Source organism: Palaemon carinicauda, chromosome 44, assembly GCF_036898095.1.
Source record: "Palaemon carinicauda isolate YSFRI2023 chromosome 44, ASM3689809v2, whole genome shotgun sequence".
Classification (NCBI taxonomy): domain Eukaryota; kingdom Metazoa; phylum Arthropoda; class Malacostraca; order Decapoda; family Palaemonidae; genus Palaemon; species Palaemon carinicauda.
This window is the reverse complement of record NC_090768.1, coordinates 30646757-30664869: the sequence shown is the minus strand read 5'-3', so window position 1 is coordinate 30664869 and position 18113 is coordinate 30646757. Positions and strand designations below refer to the sequence as shown.

At 43.9% G+C, this 18113-nt stretch overlaps 1 long non-coding RNA gene across 1 annotated transcript in view; it reads right to left on the bottom strand.

The window, feature by feature from the left end:
• Nucleotides 1-18113, bottom strand: part of LOC137634257 (uncharacterized) — a 71893-nt gene that overhangs the window by 6446 nt on the left and 47334 nt on the right. The window contains exon 2 of the long non-coding RNA XR_011042495.1: nucleotides 1384-1542. This is a non-coding gene — a long non-coding RNA (uncharacterized lncRNA). The remainder of the gene's footprint in view (nucleotides 1-1383; nucleotides 1543-18113) is intronic.

Below are 18113 nucleotides of genomic sequence, written 5' to 3'. Positions count from 1 at the left end.
GCTCTGTACCTGGAAATTCAGGGAAATTATGATTCTGAATTTATAATGAGTTGCTTGTTGTGCAGCAGTGGAGTATTGAAAGGGAATGCATATAGTCATTTATGGGTAAATATAAATGTACCCTTCTTGTGCAATCATTTTAATTTTATATCTTTTTGTGTTGAGAAAATTCTTTGTCATACAGTAAACTTGCATTTAAATTTTCAAAGGATTCAATGCCTAAATAGTTCACTGTTTTTTTCCATTTGTCTGGGTTTTCTCCTTTTTATTTTCCTTGTCTCATCCAAGTTATCCACAAAAAATGTTAATATATATTTACCATAGGTAATAAATATATTGTAAATAGCAGATAAACTCCTTAGTAAAATATAGAAATGAGATTACCCTTTTTGTTTTATCAAGTTTTTGCTTTTCATCTAGTTTTTGATTTTCATTTTTGTATGACAAAATTGTAAATGTTTAGCTACAATTGTGACAGAATGAAAGATTTTTAAAACTTCATTCATTTTATGAAAATACCAGTATGCATAACTACTTGCACAAAAAATCAAGCAACAATGACAATTAAGTGCTACCCATAGAGTAGTTTTACCTATTATTGGGCTCAGTCTTTGTTTATTGAAAGCAAGCTCCGTAGGTATCTTACAGAAAACCTTCTATTATCAACATCTATATTTTAGCAGCATTTACTACAATCGGATTATTAGATTGAACATAATATTCACTAGGAAATTCCTAATTTTCATTTGTTATAGCATGTTACAATAACAATCATTAGGGTATGAGTTTATTTGGGTAGTAGAGGTAACAATATTTTAAACATTTAATTTGAAATGGTACACGAACACCAGTCAAACCAGTATTTTAAAAGATAGTAACATCTAGTTAACAGAAATGATAAACATAATATCCACTCAATACTAACTCATTAAGAAACCAGGCTATAGATATTTCTTCTTCCCTATGCATTCCAGTGATATTTCAGAAAGAATTTAATTCATTCCCAATCAAACATAGCCTATCTGTGGAGAAAATCAACCCATATTTTGATTTTCCTTTCAATCATCCAGGGTATTTTTCCTAACCTAACTTGTACATTAAAAGGTGTTGTTGCTTTTTTATGTATGTCTTTATTCTGCTTTCAATGGTAACCTTTTTATTGCCAATCCCTCGCCCAAAATTGGGTGCTTATGACCCTGGCCATTTGTTCAAGAAGTTTTACTTAGCTAATCTTAGCCCAAAGCTATTAGAGGTAAAACTTTAAAATATTTTGTATCATATAGCTAAACAAATATCATTGCCATTGATGTATGATATTACATATTTTGTAAAATTTTCATCTACAAATAATGAAAGAAAGAGAAACACTTTTAATACACATACCTGGACAGAAAGTACGTCGAGTGGTGCCGAAAAGAGTAAAACTATTTGATGTAGAATACGTCCAGTGGCGCTCAGTGATAATATAATTAGCAGCTTGAATAGTTCTTCAAACTTTTTCATAATGTTTTATTTAATGGAACTCTTTAACCAGAAGAATAACTGCAATGTTATAGAATATGTAAATATTTGGCAATGCTGTTTTACTATCTTGAACTCCTTTATAGACTAGGTATGTTCATTAGATTTGCATTTGATAGGATACAAAATGTTCAGAATATTAACCCTACATGATATCAACATGATTGTTTAGTGATAAAACTACAAAAAATGGGAATGATAAAATTTCAATTTGAGCCTTTTACATTGGGTTTCTAATATTACTGTAATGTAAAATTCAATAATACCAGTAGTTGAGTCTTGCAAAACATCAATTTCTATTGAAACTGTTCATTGCATTGCTCCCTTTGTCAGTCCAAGTATCATTTAACCTACATAATGCTTACATTATCATCTAAATGTTACCCATTGTATGATTAAGGCTAATTACTGTAACTTGCATATCAGAAAATTATACTACCTTAAAAAATGTATACAAACATTATGCTTACCTGAAAGGAAAGTGCCATACATATACTTCATGTTAAGAACGGAATGTATCTTAGACATGATCTTTTTCAAATATTTTACTTCAAAAAGGATGCTGTAAATGTGGAAGACTTGAATTATCATTTTACAATGATCTCCATCTAAACACTGTGGAAAACAATGTTTTTCTTGAGACTATACCCAGTCTTCATGGCTTTCATAATCACAGCAGAATTAATGTTTATGTGATAAAGTGTTATCGAATTTGTAATAAATGTTTTAAATAAAAAATCTACTAATTAACCTTTTTGGAGTGAGTGCTTTTTGGTCTCCAAAAACTTTCTGGCAAAAGGCTTGAACAGGGAAAATAATACAACATTAACCAACACCTGATGTCACACTGTAACCTGTCTTTTCGTACTCTTCATACTCGTTCTCGACTCGTTTTCACGTCTTCCAAGGAAAATTCCCTTAACTCGCTGATCCTTTTCCTTAATTCCTTGACATTTTCTCTGTACATTTCCTCTCAATCCTTCCCTTTTCAGCCAACATTTTCATCGGGCCTCGTACCTCTTGTCCAAATACCATTTCATTCGGGCTACATCCCATACTTTCTTGATAAGCATTACGTACCTCAAATAACATCAACGGTAGTCTAATGTCCCATTCATTCCCTGTTGCGTTGCAGAACTTCGTTAACATACTCTTCAGAGTTTGGTGAAACCTCTTTAATGCACCTTGGGTCTCCGGATGATAGGCAGTTGATAGTTGTCGTTTTACATCCAACAGTTTCATTATGCCCTTAAAGTTTTTACGTGAAATTCGTTCCTCGGTTACTTTGAACGATTTCTGGAATACCAAACGTAGTAAAAATGTCTAGTAACTTCTCGGCGAATATTTTGGCACTGATGTTCCTGACGGGTATGGCTTCGGGGTACAGTGATACCTCGGTACTCGACCATAATCCGTTCGAGATCCGTGTTCGACCTCCGATTTGTTCGAGTACCGAATTTTTTTTCCCCATAAGAAATAATGGTATATATTCTATTCCGTTCCCAAGCACTCGAACAGGCCCAAAATATTAATAAAACGTGTACCTAAACAACAATAATTATCTAAATGTGTATGAAATTGGTCAGAAAATCCTATAAAACAATTTTAAACCATTTACTGTACTAAAATAAAACAATTTTAAACCATTTTCTGTACTGTAGTGAACATACCTTTGAGCAGCGGTTCGATGGCATACAGGGATGGATGTGGAGAGGATGGAAGGGGGAGGTTACTGCTTGGAAGGAGAGTCCCCTTCCATGATGTGGCGGGGTAGTTCTCCTTCAGGAGTTGTTTCTCTCTCCAATGAAAGGGTGGGCAGATCTATTTCAGGGGTTTCTTCTCTTCTTTGTCTCTTCTTTGGAGGAGAAACAGGCTTTGATGTAGCAGCTTTCTTTTCTTTTGTGAAAAACTGGTCTATTGTTAATTGTTTCTTCCTCCTCTGCAGTATTCTTCGAAAATGATACATGACACTATCATTAAACATATGCACTGCCCGGTTTGCTACTGCAATTTCTGGGTGGTATTTTTCAGCAAAAGCCTGCACATCTGCCCACTTGGAACAAATTTCATTGATGAGAGAACTTGGAACATCCTCCCTTACCTCATCCTCTTCTGAAGATTCCTGCTCCACAATCAGATCCTGCTGCTGTTGTTGTTGCAGGTGCAACAATTCCTCCACAGTCAACTCGGTAGAATGGCTTTCTACAAGCTCATCAATATCATCCTTGTCGACCTCAAGCCCCAAACTCCTGCCCATGACAACAATTTCCTCAACGACATCAGTGTCATCAGAAATTACAGGGGTAGCAGTGCTTGGACCCGCCTCTGGTTGGAAACCTTCAAACTCCCTCTCTGTGACACATGATGGCCACAGCTTACGCCAGGCAGAGTTCAATGTCCTATAGGTCACACCTCGCCAAGCTTGGTCAATCATGTTAACAGAGTTGAGGATGCTGAAGTGTTCCTTCCAGAATTCCTTTAGGGTCAACTTCGTGTCACTGGTCACTTCAAAACACTTTCTGAAAAGGGCCTTGGTATAGAGTTTTTTGAAGTTTGAAATGACCTGTTGGTCCATGGGCTGGAGTATGGGAGTAGTATTGGGGGGCAAGAATTTGATTTTGATAAAGCTGTATTCTTCTTTCAAGTCATCCTCGAGACCTGGAGGATGTGCAGGAGCATTGTCCATAACCAGAAGACATTTCATTGGCAAGCTCTTTTCAATGAGGTAAGCCTTAACCTGGGGGGCAAACACTTCGTTTATCCACTCAGTAAAGAATTGTCTTGTGACCCAAGATTTAGTGTTCGAGCGCCACATAACTGGTAGTGCACTTTTACAAATATTATTTCGTTTGAACACCCGGGGGTTGTCCGAGTGGTACACTAACAAGGGTTTGATCTTGCAATCGCCACTTGCATTTGCACACAGCAACAATGTTAGCCTATCTTTCATTGGCTTGTGACCTGGCATCTTCGTCTCGTCCTTGGTAATGTACGTATTGGCTGGCATTTTCTTCCAAAATAACCCAGTCTCATCACAATTAAAGACTTGTTGTGCGATCAAATTTTGTTCATTTATGTACCGATCGAATTCCCCCACGTATTTATCGGCTGCAATTTGATCCGAACTAGCTGCCTCCCCATGCCTAGTAACACGATGAATACCTGTTCTATTACGAAACTTTTCAAACCAACCCCTGCTCGCTTTAAATGTAAATGAATCACTTTCACTGGTACTCGGACTTTTCTTCACTAATTCTTCATAGATATGCAACGCTTTTTCACAAATGAACGCTTCACTAACACTTTCCCCGGCCAACTGTTTTTCTTTAATAAATATTAAAAGCAACTTTTCCATCTCCTCAATCACTTGTGGCCTTTGCTTAGTTACCGCCGTAACTCCCGTTGCAACATTCGCCTTCTTAATCATTTCTTTATGCTTTAAAAACGTAGAAATGGTCGACTTCGCCATTCCGTATTCTACCGCTAAATCGGACACTCGTACACCATTCTCATATTTCGCTATAATTTCCTTCTTCAACTCGATCGTTGTTCGCACTGTTTTCCTCTTCTCCTTCCCCTTAACACTCATTACTTTCTTGGGACTCATTATGAAAGCTAAAAAAGCAATTAAAAGCACTGAAAATCACTAAATCACAACGAATGCTGATCGCGCGTTGTCTGAGTGACGCTCTCGAGAGAACTGATGCTTCCCGAACAAGCGAGAGTGGCCGAGATGGCGCGATCATCACAAAGCCCATGCGGTCGTCACGTGTTCGGCTGGTCGAGTACCGAATTTTTGGTCGAGCACCGCAGCAAAAATTTCTCGAAAATTTTGGTCGAACTCCGAATTGTTCGAGTATAGAGTCGTTCGACTACCGAGGTATCACTGTATCTCGTCACTGGACACATCAAGGTTACCATATATTCGTGACCTTTTTTTTTGTCCTTGGTAAAGGTCCAACATTGTCGATCATTATTTTGCAGAAGGGTTCTCCTCGCACTTCTATCGAGTGTAAGGGAGCTTTCTTAATATACTCGTTTGGCTTTCCAGCCATTGACATACAGTGTGTGACATGCAAGGCAAAACTTACTCGTTTGGCTTTCCAGCCATTTGACATACAGTATGTGACATGCAAGGCAAAACTGGCTCACGTCCTTTAGCATGCCAGGCCAGAGAAAGTGTTTCATAATCTTCTCCGTCGTCTTCCTTATCCCCATATGTCTTGTCTCGAGCGCTACGGCGATCACCTGTCTTCTCAACAGCGCGTGAATTAATATCTGACGATATATCCCCCATTCAGCGTGAATTAATATCTGACGATATATCCCCCATTCAGCATTCCCAGGGATATTGGCAAGTCAATGCTTCCTTATAAGCAAGCCATAACAGGTCTGAGACTGCTGTGCCTCCATCTCGTCCACCACACGGTACAATAACTCTTAACGTTGCATCCTTCTGTTGTAATCCTATCAGCCTTTTCTTACTTACTTGTCCTACTACCAACGCTGGGTTTTCTATTTAGTCCGGGTCCATCTCTTCTTTGTCCTCTTGTCTACTCATCTGTCGTTCCTCTTTGCTCGGGCTTACTTGGGATTTTTTCCTCTTGCTACTGTCAAGGGAATCCTCTTCTTCGGAAAACAAATCCTCCAAATTCATCACTTCTTTGATTTCTTTTTCTTCTTCAGCAGCCACTTTCTTTGTCTTACTCCTAGTCGTCACACACCTAGGAAATGGATACAGGTAGTCCTTCTCAAGTTCAATCGTAGGACTAAACTTCAATGGTTTCTCAGTTACAATGGGACAAGGCACAAACAGCACTCCACTAACCTCATTACACAGCAGGACGTCTACTCCTTCGACAGCCAAGGAATCCTTTACGCAAAATCAAAATTACCTGTAACAAACTCGCATGACCATTTCAAACGTCAAATAAGGGTAACCTCTTCACCTCCTTTTCCCTTCAAAATAACCGGGTCTCCCGTGAGAGACTGTTCCACCAACGGGTGTACTCCTCGTGCCATCACACCATGGTTACAACCTATGTTGCGCAATATCCTGACTGGGGTTCACTCACTCCTGTCTATTGCTCCTAACATACCTTCATAAATATATGGTTTAAAGGTATCCACGCTGTTTGGGGTTGTCCTGTTCGTCGTGTAATCGTTGGCTGGTTTATTTCCCTCTTCGACCTTTCCCGATTGTTTCTTCGTCTTCGCATTCTGTTTAGTCGAATTATCCTTAATCACTTGGGCGACTGCTTTCGATTGGTTCAACCAATATTCCTTACTGATATGGCGGCTCTTGCTACTTAAAACGGACAATATTAACCTTCAGCAAGTCTTTCACGATAATTGAAGGAGGATGATTCGACGATTGTTGCTGTGACTATCACATTCTGCTTAGGCACAGTACCAGCGCTACTTCCACTGTAACCGTTGGACTTGTTCATGAAGTTATTACTGAATTGGTTTCCATGGTTCAGGGACACTTGGTTGGAGCGACGGTTGAAACTTCATGCCAAAGTAGAGTTTACGACTTATAATGTTATAATCTTCACTCAGTGAAGCGGCTTTATCAAGCTTCTTCACCTCTCCCTCTCTCAAGTACATTTAAATATGTTCACGAATTCCTCGTAGATACTGCTCTAGTATTATCAATTCTTCTAGATCAGCCACCTCCCTCACATTAGCAGCCTCTATCCATCTCTTAAAACATCGTCGTACCTTATAAGCGTAATCCAACAAAGTAATTTTCTCGTCCTTCCTCAAACTTCAGAAACTTTCGTTATAATATTCAGGGGTCATTTGGTACACTTGCAGCACGCTCCTCTTTACTTCTTGATACTCCTTTCTCTGGTCCTGAGATAGGGATAAATAACCACTGCGGCCTTTCCCAATCAATGCTCACTGCACTAATATAGGCCATTTGCCTTCTGGTCATTCCATCATCGACGCAACCATTTTAAAATGATTGAAGAACTGGTCAGGAGCTTCTGTGATTTCAATATCAACACCTGTGCATTTACCCCATCAAAAATCGGAGTTGCTAACCTTGCACAAGCATTCAACAGTTCCAATTCCCCCACATGTCGTGCTTCTGCTTTCATCTTCAACCTAATCAAATTCTCTTCTGCTGCAGTATGTCGAATCTCAGCCTCTACATCCCTTCCTGTATTCATCCCTTCAGTTTCTAGGTCAGCTGATCCTAGTTTCACTATAAATTCTTCTTTAGCCTCCTCCAACAGTTCAAGAGCTGCTACAATATCTTGTTCCGACAATTTCTCAGAGTTTATCAACGCTTCTAAGGCTAGACACTTGATTTGGGCTTTAATCATTTCACTCATTGCATTGCCACCACATGCCATTAAAATAGAGCCACTGAGCTTTAGTTACATTAGCTTCTGACAATTCCTGAACATTCGTGTTGTTCAAAAACTTAGATATTAACCTGTGCCATCTTGTTCTTTACAATATTTAACACCTCTCCAAAAAATATATCCTAACAATACACAAAATCCTATCAACTATAAATTGTTCAAAACCTTTAAGCAAATCACGGCCCTGTTATCACCAATCTTTAAAACAGACTCGCTAGATCCCGGGTCTGGGCACCAAAATTATATTACACTATGGTCCCTTGTCAGGGAACCAAACATATAAAACTGATTTTGAGCGAAGCAAAAAATCTATTTTTGGGTGAGATAGCCATGTCATCCTGATGGAAGGTTCCTATAAGTAGCTTCCTAAGGGATACTTGACTACAGTGATATTCCCAGAGAATTTACCTTTAGGTCTCCAGAATTCTAACGCCTGGCGCGAATATCCTTAAAATTTCTCTCAAGGATATCGCATAAATCAGGGGACGTATATCTTGATACGACACATAGCAATCTTCACCCCGAATAGCGTTTTCGCCTCGAGGGGGGAAGAGTGGCAAAAATAGAAGGGGAGCCGTTATCAAGGTTACCCTTCATCCCATACTACTATCTACTATCTAGATAGCGCCACATCCAAGATGGCGCTTATTCCTTGTAGCATTGAGATATAGTAGTTTCGGGAGGGATCCTGCCAAGGCCTTTTCTATAGAAAAGGAGGGCGGGTCCATCAGGACGACATGGTTATCTCACTCAAAAATAGATTTTTTGCTTTGCTCAAAATCAGTTTTTTGGGCTCAACCCATGTCGTCCTAATGGAAGTTTACCAGAGAATTACTAGAAAATACTGTATCTGTGGATTTTCAGAGGTGCCTTAACCTTGGGACAATTTTTCTAGGGCCATCCGGACCATTGAGACAAATGACGTTACCGTTATCCGTCATTACCCCTAATCATAGTCAATGTTAGTGCTTCCTGCCCCGTGCAGGGAAGAGTCATACTAGACGGTAGAAAAGGGGCCTCAAGGTTAGCATATATTGTATGAACAAACATAAGTATCCACTAGATATACAAAAGGTCTCACGGTTGTATATATTGTCGGAACAATTAAGTGTCAACTATATCCATTGTTTGTAAGCATACAATAATATGAGGTTTACTTAAATAAATAAGTAAAAGAACTATGACAAATTCGTAGATAATTTGTATTTTTCCTAACTATATAAACCTTAGCTATTTACATGAGGTAATTACTTCGGCGTAGCTGAATGACGAGCCATAAAAGTTTTAACTAGGGTTTACTACACCGCCGCTAGTTAGCGGGGGGTAGGGAGGGGTAGCTAGCTAACACACACCCCCCCCCTCACACACACACACACTGGTGAATGCTTCACTTTGCTTAGAGGTAGGACTTATCCCGGGGGACAGGGCTGGCGGGCACATACGTATAAATAGCTAAGGATTGTATAGTTAGGAAAAATACAAATTATCTACGAATTTGTCATTTGTTCCGTAACTGAAATACAAGCCACGCTATTTACATGGGGTGACTCAACCCTTAGGAAGGGCGGTAAGTCCCCTGCCATACTGGCTTTGGCTTGCCCGGGGACCCCAAATTCGAGTGTGTAAGTACTCGAGAAATAAGGGGTCCCTGCTCCTCGCTGGCATGCTGTGAAACTGCTGCAGCCTACATAGGCTGTGTGTGAAGGAGAGAAGTAACTCGTTCTAGGAAGTTGACCTGGAGTTCTTCAGATGGAAATCTAGGCTAGGACTCTCCCAATACTACCTCGTCAGGGTATGGGGACATGACAGTATTAAACTTTAATACTAGGAACACAAGGGAGCATGGCTTACCTGCAGAGGTTCGAGGTCAGCTGTGCAGAGAACCCAGGATGCTGCTTTCTCCAAGGGATGAGAGGATGAAGAAAAGAATAAGGGCCAGACAGATCTTTTCATTCACGCAGACTAAAACCGGGTAACAATGCCCTCAACCTTCTGCTACTTGTCCATTAAGGAGCCTGAGGTTAGACCAGCTGTTGTGCAGCCACCACAGGGCCGATAGAGAATGTATCGAGCCTCCTGTGTGTCATGTCCTGCAGGTAGTGGGCCGTGAAGGTGGTCTGATGCTTCCACACCCCAGCTTGAAGGACCTGCGTCACTGAATAATTCTTCTTGAAGGCCAGGGACGTAGCTATGCCCCTGACATCATGCGCTCTAGGGCGACGTGACGGAGGAGGGTCAGGATTCAAGGCCAGATGTATCACCTTGCGAATCCAGGCCGAGATGGTATTCCTGGTGACCCTCTTCTTCGTCTTCCCGGTGCTCACGAACAGGGTTCGCACCTGGGGACGAACTGCAGCTGTTCTTTCAAGATAAAACCTCAGACTCCTCACTGGGCACAGTAGGTGATGGTCTGGGTCATCTGTTACAGAACGGAGACTTGAAACCTGGAAAGAGTCGAACCTAGGGTCCGGCACTCCCGGATTCTGAGTCTTGGCAACAAACTCAGGGACGAAGCTGAACGTTACCTCCCCCCATCCCCTTGAATGGGCGATGTCGTACGAGAGACCATGTAGCTCACTGACTCGCTTGGCCGAGGCCAAAGGTAGCAGGAAAACTGTCTTCCGGTAAGGTGGCGATCTGAAGCCTGGCATAGTGCTTCGTAGGGAGAGACGAGCCACGTTCCATGGAGAAGGTCTCGCTTCCGACTGAGGGCAGGTAAGTTCATAGCTCCGTATGAGAAGGGAAAGTTCCAGCGAGGAAGAAATGTCCATTCCTTTAAGCCTGAAGGATAGACTTAAGGCTGAGCGATAGCCTTTCACTGCCGAGACTGAAAGGCGCATTTCCTCCAGCAAATACACGAGGAACTCTGCTATTGCTGGAATAGTGGCATCGAGGGGAGAGATACCCCTTCCACGACACCAACCACAGAAGACTCGCCACTTCGCCTGGTAGACCCCTGCGGATGACTTGCGCGGGTGACCAGACATCCTGTTCGCAACTTGTTGCGAAAATCCTCTCTCTGTGAGGAGATGCTGGATAGTCTCCAGGCGTGAAGTCTAAGCGAAGCTACGGCTTTGTGGAAGATGTTGGCGTGTGGTTGTTTGAGTAGCTCGTGACGTGGAGGTAGTTCTCTCGGAACCTCCGTGAGGAGTTGCAGAAGGTCCGGGAACCATTCTGCGTGATGCCATAGCGGAGCTATCAGGGTCATTGAAAGATTGACCGTTATTCTGGTCTTGTTGAGCACCCTCCTCATCAGACAGAACGGGGGAAAGGCGTACACATCGACGTTGTCCCACCGTTGTTGGAAGGCATCCTGCCAGAGAGCCTTGGGGTCCGGGACTGGAGAGCAGTACAGCGGAAGCTTGAGATTCAGCGCTGTAGCGAACAGATCAACCGTCGGGGAACCCCACAAAGTCAGGACTTTGTTGGCTACTTGATGATCCAAAGACCACTCGGTACTCACTATCTGCGTCGCTCTGCTCAGACTGTCGGCGAGCACATTCCTTTTGCCTGGAATGAAGCGAGCCGCTAGCGAGATCGAGTGGACTTTGGACCATCTCAGGATCTCTACTGCAAGATGGGATAGCTGTTCCGAAAAGGTACCTCCCTGCTTGTTGATATAAGCCACCACCGTGGTGTTGTCGCTCATCACCACCACAGAGTGGCCCGCCAAGACTTGGTGGAACTTCTGAAGTGCCAGGAACACGGCCTTCATTTCTAGCAGGTTTATGTGAAGGTACTTTTCTGATTCTGACCACAGGCCTGAGGTCCTGTGGTTCAGAACGTGGGCCCCCCACCCTTCCTTTGATGCGTCTGAGAACAACATCAAATCCGGGGGAAGGACGAGAAGATCCACTCCCTTTCGTAGGTTCTTGTCCGCCACCCACCACTGGAGGTCCGTCCGTTCCGCAGGACCCATAGGGATCAAAGAGTCCGGGGAATCGTGACCTTGATTCCACCGGGACTTGAGTCGCCACTGGAGGGATATCATTCTGAGGCGACCGTTGGGAACGAGACGGGCCAGGGAGGAGAGGTGGCCGAGGAGACATAGCCACGATTGGGCTGGGAGTTCTTCTCGATTGAGGAAAGGTCTCGCGACCTTCCTCAGCCTTGCTATCCTGTCGTCTGATGGGAAGGCTTTGTGGAGATTGGTGTCTATGACCATGCCTAGATATACCAGTTTCTGAGAGGGCTGCAGAGAGGACTTCTCGAGATTTACCATGATCCCTAGATCCTGGCAAACTTCGAGGAGCTTGTCTCGGTGGCGAAGAAGGGTTGCCTCCGAGTCCGCTAGGATTAGCCAGTCGTCCAGATAACGAAGGAGACTGATGCCGATCCTGTGAGCCCACGAAGAGATGAGGGTGAACACTCTGGTGAACACCTGAGGGGCTGTGGAGAGAACGAAACACAGCACCTTGAACTGGTAGATCTTGTTGTCTAGGCAAAATCTTAGGTACTTCCTTGAAGACGGATGGACTGGGATCTGGAAGTACACGTCCTTCAGGTCCAGTGTACACATGAAGTCTTGTGGTCTCACTGCGAGTCTGACCGTGTCTGCCATCTCCATACTGAACGGAGTCTGCTTGACAAACCCGTTCAGGGTTGAGAGGTTGATGCCTGGTCTCCAGCTTCCAGACGCCTTTCTCACAAGAAAGAGTCTACTGTAGAAGCCTGGGGACCCGTCTACAACCTCCTGGAGAGCGTCCTTCTTCAACATGGTCTGGACTTCTGCCCAAAGGGCTTGCCCTCTTGCCGATCCCATGACAAGAGAGCTCAACGACTCTGGATTCGCTGTCAGGGGAGGTAGAGAGGCTGTGAACAGGACGCGATAACCCAGAGCGATCATGGAAATCGTCCAGGCATCTGCCCCAAGTTGCTGCCACCTTGTCGCGCAATTTTGTAGGCATTCCCCCACTGGTGGACATGCAGGGGGACTGCCACATAAAGGTCCCACAAGGGCGGCCGGGAAGTCCACGGCATGTACGCATAGTAGTAGAGGTCAACTTCAAACACACTGAAAAAGAAAAAGCAAAAACAGATTAAATATGGCAGTCAAAGCGAGGGAGAAAGCAGACAGGTCTGTTCTCTGCCCGAGCCAAAAGTAAAGTGAAGCATTCACTTGTGTGTGTGAGGGGGGGGGGGGGGGGTTAACTAGCTACCCCTCCCTACCCCTCGCTAACTAGCAGCGGGGTAGTAAACCCTTGTTAAAACTTTTATGGCTCGTCATTCAGCTACGCCGAAGTAATTACCCCATGTAGAGAGCGTGGTTTGTATTTCAGTTACGGAACAACTGGTATTTTTAATGGGCTAATTGCAGGGCGAAATAGGATGCAATTACACTCTAATAGACATTTATTTCGAATAAATGACCAAATGGAATAATGAATGTAACAAATGTAACATGTTAAGGGAATTATACGTGCAACATATACAGAAAATATCCTCCCTGAAAGAGAAGAAATGATGAGTGCCACTCTAAAATTGAACATTTTGATAAATTTTCCCTATATAATTTCTGTAAATGTTGTATACTATCAACACTGTATACTATGTACACACGGCACAAGTGTTATCTGTATAATTCCACACTTGAGATTTTGAACAGTCTTAGTGTGACACCCACTTAAAAGGTATCGCACTGGAAGTGTCAACACCTTTTCACCCTAATTGATAGTCCCAATCAATTAACTGTTCATCGCAGCACTAGACGATAGGTTTTAATACACTACCTGCCGCTGCCACCACATAATGCTTCAGTTCGTGGACTTGCTTTGCGTAGTGTTTGTAGAACACTGGATGATTTCCATCCAGTATATGAGTGAAGACTGGATCTGCTCTGCGAATGAAGTAAGTGAGCTTCGCCCTCAGTTGTTTTAGGGATAAGTTTGATCCTGAAGTTTCTCCTTTGAAGAGCTGTCCTCCCCTGAAGTCTGAAGTTCTACGAAGATAGACCTTTAGACACTCTACTGGACATAGAGAGACATCTTCCTTTAGAGGGCAGATTCTCCAGGGACCCCATCTTTTAGTGGGTAGCTCGTTCTTGGCAAGAAAAGCTGGATCAGGAAAGAGATTCAGTTCTCCCACATCTGTGAACTGAATGTGGTCCTCATTTCTTGATAGGGCTATTTCACTAACTCTAGTCCCTGAGGCTATAGCGAACAGGAAAATAACCCTCTGGGTTAGATCCTTGAGAGAACAATCTTCATTGTTCACAGATAAAGCATAATGTAGGACCTTGTCCAAAGACCATGAAATGGGTTTCGGAGGAGCTGCAGGCCTAAGTCTAGCGCATGCCTTCGGAATCTTGTTAAAAGATTTCATTCGCCAGATCCACTTGAAAGGCACATAGAAGAGGTCTAGTCAGGGCCGACTTGCACGTAGTTATTGTGGTGACAGCCAGACCTTGATTATGAAGGTGGATAAAGAAGGAGAGACAGAAGTCTATTGAAATTTCTTTTGGTCCTTGTGCTTTAACAAAAGCAGCCCACTTTTTCCAAGACAATTCATATTGTCTTCTAGTTGACTTAAACTTGTATTCTTCTAGGAAGTCTGTACTGCCTTTTGAGATCCCAAATCTTTTCTTATCCGCTAGGGCGAGAAAATCATGAAATGAAGCTTTTTGGATCTTTGTGATGAATCGAAGACAGTCTACTTCAGAACCCGTTGAGATAGAGCTGGGTTTGGTACAAGGACCAGCCTCAGCCTCAGTTCGATCAGTAGAGGGAACCAGTTGCTCTTGGGTCACTTGGGAGCCACTAGAGCTGCCGTTCCTTGGAAAGATCTCAGCATGTTGAGGGCCTTCAGCAGGAGATTGGATGGAAGGAACAGGAAATTCCGGGTCCATTCGTTCCAAACTAGGGACATGGCGTTCGTTATCTCCTCTAGAGGGTCCTCGTATGGGGCTACATATCGAGGTAGTTTCTTGATGACGCTCATCACGAAGAGGTTGATTTGCAGTTCCGGGACTTGTTCCAAGATGGAAGAGAATGAGTCTGCCTCTGTGGACCATTCTGACTATCGGCTTGAGCCCGAGTAGAGCATCCACTGTCACACTGCGGATCCTTTGTAAGTGAACTGCTTATAGGTGCCATCTCTCTAGATGAAGGATGGTTAATATCACATGGATTATATGGGACGATCTCGAGCCTTTTCGGTTCAGACATCTCGCTATCACTTCGCTGTCCAAGATCAGCCTGATGAGGGCTGGTCTGTGAGGGGAGAATTTTCCCAACATCGAAACCCCTGCCATGGCTTCCAAAAAGTTGATGAGAAAGGCCTTGAACAGAGATGACCAAGTCCCTTGGACTTTCCTTTGATGGGAGTGAACTCCTCATTCTTCCGTCGAGGCATCCATGTGGATGGTCATCGACAGCAGAGGTGGTGGCAAGGGCACGGTCCTCCTTAGGCTCTTGGCCTTCGACCATGGGTTGAAAAGTGATCAATGTAAGGCCGATACCGGTCATTTTAGTTCTCTTCGAGGGTTTGATGCGTATCTCCTCCAGACTCCTGACGCATCTTTCAGCTGTGCTCTTAGCACTGGGTCTGTTACTGCTGCAAACTGGAGAGAGCCCAATACTCTTTCCTGTTGGCATCTTGAAATCCTGTCAGATTACAGTAGTCTCTTGACAGACCTTGCGATCTCCCTCCTCTCCCTTGAGGGATTGGAGAGACAATGTGACCTCAGGTTCCAATGATTTTCCAGTCATTGAAACCCTTGAGCTGGAGATAGTAGAGACTTCTTGAAGTTGATTTTGCATCCCAGATGTCCCAGGAACTTGGTTACTTCTTTGGATGCTTGCATACCAGCCGTTTTGGATGCTGCCTGCACCAGCCAGTCATCCAGGTACTCTGCTACCTGAACAATTTCTAGGCGTAGTTGTTACACGAATGCGTCTGGCAGTTTCTTGAAGATACTTTTGACTATGTTTAGTCCAAAGAGTATGGCTCTTAGAACATACTTTATCTTCTGTAACTTGAATCCTAGGTAGGAGGAGAGGGGCAACTGACTAGAAGGTGCCAATAGGCATCTGTTAAGTCTATCGAGACTGTGAACGCCCCTTTTTGTGATAGGGTCCTTATGTGTAGAAGGATTAACATCCTGAACTTGTTGTTTCTTATGAACTTGTTGAGTGGCGACAAGTCCAGAATGACTCTGAGTTTTCTTGAGTCCTTCTTGGGAACACAGAACAGCCTTCCCTGGAATTTGATGGACTTTGCTTTCCTTATACCCTGTATGCTCAAGAGCTATAGGGTATATTCTTCTAATACGGGGTTGGAGTGTTGGAAGAGTTGAGGAAATGATGGTGGAGACTTGTTCAGTTTCCATCCTAGTCCAATCTTGATTAAGCCGTGGGCCCAAGGATCGAAGGTCCAACGATCCTGAAATTGTTGGAGCCTCATTCCTACCAGAAGCGTCTCCTTGCTTCGATTGATCGGAGGGTTTACCTCCTCGACCGCCTACCTGGGGCACCGCGGTCATAGTAACTGTGGGATGTTGTTGAGCAGGCCGAGGGGAAAGTCTAGATTTCTTTGTCTTCCTTTTAGGTTGGGGACCCACATCCGGGGAAGACTTCCTCTTTGAAAAGATGCCCCACTTCTGGAGAAGGCTCCTATTCTCCGTGATGGCTTTCTCGACTACCTCTTTGACTACTTCGTTCGGAAAGAGGTCTTTACCCCAGATGTTAGAAGATATCAGCTTCCTGGGTTCATGTTTCACTGTTGCAGCAGCGAACACGAATTCTCTACAGGCTCTCCTAGCCTTCATGAAAGCATACAGGTCCTTTACTAAGGTGGCAATATGCATTTTGGCTAGGACCATGAGCATGTCTGGGGTACTTCGTTGGTCTGCACACATCTTTATGCAGTTTTGTAGGGATAAAGAGGCCGCAAGTCTCTCCTTTGTCTCTTGTTCCTTGCACAAGAGAAACTCAGAAAGTTTAGGGAGATTCTCGCTAAACTGTTGTCCAGCGATGTCCGCGTCCAGTTTCCTTACTAAGAAGGTTAGGTGGACTCCGTTCCATTCTTTCTCCTGCATGGGCAAGGCTAGCAATAGAGGCCTGCACTCCTCAAGTGCAGGGCATGGTTTGCCTGCCTCCACTGCCTTGGCAACACATTTAAATGCCTTCCTCGTAAAGGGGAATGCTATTGAAGCAGGAGCAAGAAAGGTAGGGCGTTTCTTGCTAAAGGTGGACACTTTCGACACCGAATAGCCCGCTTTTCTCAGGCTACTTAACAAGAGCCTATACCTTATCGTGGCCGAAAACCATGACTTCCTTCGGTTCTGTCTCCTCTTTTGACATTGGTTCATGCTTCAGTTGAATGAAGCAATCAGGGAAAGCGTTAAAGCTTGGCCAAAACCGAATGTCGTCTAAGGGGACAGTTCCCATCTTCTCCGAGATGTAGAGTTTGCCGTTCAAAATCGTAAGGGATTGGTTTTGGAGCAGGTCGGAAGGTCTTGGCCTCTGCGTCGCTTGAATGACCCTTGGGAGGCGGTAAGTGGAGCTTCAACGGAGCTCTCTCGTGAATTTCGCTTCCCTTGTTTTGCCTCGTTTGCGAATGTTCTCCATTAAATCCGTAAGATGGGCCAGTGCCTGGCTCTTGTTGTCCAATGGAGGGGTAGAAGGTGAAGACGTTGAGGGTAACGGATCCGGGCCCGGCACAGACGGAAGGAAATCCGACTTGACATCATCATCATCTTCCAGAGGTAAAGTAGACTCCTCCTCGGGATGATCCTTTAATAGATCCTTTTCAGTGTCCATAGACACTTCCGACATCCTTACCTTCTGGTGGATGTCCATAATTTGCAACGCCTCCCTGACATCCGTCTCTATGGAAATCTGGACGCAGGGAGGTGCGAGTCGTGCTTGGGGCACAACCATTTCACTACCCACTTTCGGGAACAGTAAGCTATGCATCCTATTGTTAGGTAGGTATGGTCCCGGAGAGTTCTTCGGGAACCCTCTTACCCGCTTGCGCAGCTTTTTACGTGCCGAATCCCTCGACTCCATTGACTTGGGGTCGTCAAAACCTTCGTTCACCAAGGTCCGGCAGATATTGCAGACTTCGGGGTCCAAATATTGCAGGGATTCGGTAATAATGGTGCAGGGGGCATGAGACCTGCACGCTTTATGACCTTAGAAGTACTTGCTCCTATGATTGCAGAAGATCGCATCGCATTTCATCTGGGGTTCCTCCTGTAAAGAAAGGAAAATAAAA